Raw genomic sequence first — 3,717 nt, forward strand, 5'->3', positions numbered from 1 at the left:
AGATTTTACGAAAATAATTATGATCCGATTACGAGAGAGAGAGAGAGAGAGAGAGAGAGAGAGAGAGAGAGAGAGAGAGAGAGAGAGAGAGAGAGAGAGAGAGAGAGATTGTTCTCATTAAAGGCCGAAAAATGTACAAGAGCAACTAGCATTTTTATATTAAACAGGCTGACATAAGTCTTTTTTGTAGTTTAAATATATAAGATTTATATCAATGTTACTGCTTTCAGAATGTTATTTTGATTATTCGTTACTTCTCTTGTAGTTTATTTCCGTACTTCCTTTCCTCACTAGGCTATTTTCACTGAATGAGCCCTTGGGCTTATAGAATCTTGCCTTTAAGATTTTAAAATGGCACTATAAGACTATACAGCAAGATCCCACCCACCAGAAGACTGAAAATATTAAGGCTTTGAAGGGGAAACTGAAAACTTTCTTGTTTTCTAAGTACTTCGATAATGTGGACTTTGCAAATAACGAGAAATATACGATGTGAAATGCTGAATGTCTTGGAATGTATACGATAAAATGATTTACGAAAGGTCTTGTAGAGAGTAGGGTTCCCCTACAGTATAGGACCAGAAAAGCAGTCATTAAAGTAATTATTATTATTACTACTAGCTAAGCTACAACCCTAGTTAGAAAAGCAAAATGCTATAAGTCCAAGGGCTTCAACAGAGAAAAACAGCCCAGTGCGGAAAGGAAATAAGGAAATAAATAAACAATATGAGAAACAATGAACAATTAAAATAAAATGTTTAAAACAAAAACAGTAACATCGAAACAGATATTTCATAAACTATAAAAATTATAACACAATGTCAAACAGTCAACGCCTTCTGGAAGGCAAATTGGAAGGACGGGAGAAGATAGTTAAAGCAGAAAGCTAAAAAGTGGGTGGAGCTAGGGGACGAAGGAAGGATGCGTGATCATTATCAAATCTGTTTTGATGTTATTGTTTTTATATCTTATTTTCATTGTTCATTGTTTCTTATGTCATTTACATATTTCCTTTCCCCACTGGGCTATTTTTCCTTGTTGGAGCCCTTAGCTAATAATAATAATAATAATAATAATCCAGAAAGATTAACATAAGTTAAAGAAGGGATTTTCATATGTTAATTAAAAATCAAAACGACTATAAATAGCTTTAACTTGTGTAGAATTTGGTAGTATACTATTAACACAAGTATAGGACGAAGCCACATCATTGTTATGTTAAGTAATTTTTTTTCAAAAATTAAACTAAAAATAAGGTGATTTTCCATGGAATTAAGAACTACGTATTATAATGAACTGCATTAGTTTGGGTCGATATAATAATAATAATAATAATAATAATAATAATAATAATAATACAGTAATAAGAAAAGGTAATCATTTCCTGCTTTTTACACAAGTTAATCCCTGCAAGTTTCATTACTCTACGATTAAAATTGTGGGCCAGGAAGCCGTTCACTCACACACACACACACACACACACACACACACACACGAGGGCCAAAACAGAACCTCCTTCCAACTTCGTTGACGGATGTAGTAGTAATAATAATAATAATAATAATAATAATAATAAATAGAAGGCAAAGTTGTCTAAGAAAAATGACACATAGACCATGTACTGAGACTAAATATTAGCCAGGGAGTATTTAAGATCGATATGCACATATTCGTTTTATTAGTTTAATAAATAAACTTTGATTTCAGGTTTCTAGATAAACTAATAACTGTCAGGTTTGGTTGCTTTGTCAAGGTGTTGCCTATTTGAGAGAGAGAGAGAGAGAGAGAGAGAGAGAGAGAGAGAGAGAGAGAGAGAGAGAGAGAGCAAACGTCAAGCAGAACCAACTTTTCACCCTCTGAGTTGATAAATAAAATGTTTATCTTAATAAACTATCATGATTTTAACCAACAGATCAATATAAATATTTTAATAAAAACTAAAATTCTGAACGACGTATGGTTGAAACAAAAAATAAAAATCAAGAAAACAAACCCATATATTCATATAAAAAATTTGAGATTACGGTTTTGTAAAAATGAGAATAACACAAACTATAGTCAATTTTTTTTAGCAAGGCAGATTTGCACCGACTCGCAGCGGGTGCCCTTTTAACTCGGAAAAGTTTCCTGATCGCTGATTGGTTGGACAAGATAATTCTAACCAATTAGACAGCGAATAAACTTTATACATTACAGCCACCATACCATACGTGTACTGATCGAGTATTTAATCTAATTTTCCTTCAGGAACGTGTTCGGGAGAGAGAGAGAGAGAGAGAGAGAGAGAGAGAGAGAGAGAGAGAGAGAGAGAGAGAGAGAGAGAGAATATATGATTAAAACTATGTTTAAAGGTTTAATGCCACTCGTGAACACCAGAGGCAAGGGACGGAGACATTGCTCTATCAAGCAGGACAATGCCCTAGAGACTGACCATATATACATATGATCAGCGTCCAAACCCCCTCTCCATGCTAGGACCAAGGAGGGCCAGACAATGGCGACATGTGCCTCAGCAGATAGACCTATAGGCTCCCCCAAACCCCTCCCCCTATCCTTAACTCACAAGGATGGTGAGGTTGCAGCGATCAAAGGAAAATTAATCGAGAACAATGTAACGGGAATAAAGTCAAAACTTGCACATTCTGTCGAGATTCTAATAATGGAAAAATGAGAAGAGCAATAATAACCTTCCCCAAACCCAGGCAACGGGTACAGCAGTTATTGAAGAACAAGAAATGAACAACTTAATTTGTACTAACACACTACGTATTAAAAAAAGTTAGACAAATATTGTTCTTCTTGGACAGCGAGAGAGAGAGAGAGAGAGAGAGAGAGAGAGAGAGAGAGAGAGAGAGAGAGAGAGAGAGAATGGTCAATGGTATACAACCTGACAAGTCCACCTTAATCGATAATAAATCAAATAAATCGACCAATAATTCCCATTAAATAATGAATTAATCCCTTAAATATAAGATATGAGGCTCTTCTCCCATAACTATGGAAATCCCCATTGCGTAAATTATGGCTTACTCGAGAGAAAGTTGAAAAGAAAAAAAAAATACGAAAGAATTTAAGGTCACAATTATCACAATTTATATTATCCTTATTATAGTTAACATTAAATACGTTGTCTTTCATGCTGTTGTAGTTTCCAATATTAATATTATGGTTAATTTCTTATTATTTTTCCTACTATTAGTCTTCACACTCCCCAAGAGAGATTAGTTCACCAAACTTTCAACTGGACTCCACAAGGCACTAGAAGAGTTGGAAGACCCAGGCCTACATGACTGAGGACTATGAAATGTGAAGTAGATGATGATGAATGGAGAAGTATTGATTTAAAAGCACAAGATAGAGACGACTGGCGAAATCTAACTGAGGACCTTTGCAACAATAAGCATAAGAGGAGGAGGAGATGATTATTTTCATTACTATCAGATACTGAGTGGGTGGAAGGGAACCTCAGTCTAATAAGGAACTGGAAAATTATAACAAAGCTAAATATTCTTAAATTCTACTTGTTAACAAGATTTATATACAGCTTGTTCTATACTGTTTTACTTTTTTTATCCAGGATCATGATTATGAACACATGTTAGAAACGTTTTTTGTGTATTGGTGATGGAAATAAATATAAGTATGTTTGACGTTGTCGTAATTCTTTATCAGTAGTAGTAGTAGTAGTAGTAGTAATTGCAAAGCTACAACCCTAGT

This window comes from Palaemon carinicauda, unplaced genomic scaffold, assembly GCF_036898095.1.
Source record: "Palaemon carinicauda isolate YSFRI2023 unplaced genomic scaffold, ASM3689809v2 scaffold778, whole genome shotgun sequence".
Lineage (NCBI taxonomy): Eukaryota > Metazoa > Arthropoda > Malacostraca > Decapoda > Palaemonidae > Palaemon > Palaemon carinicauda.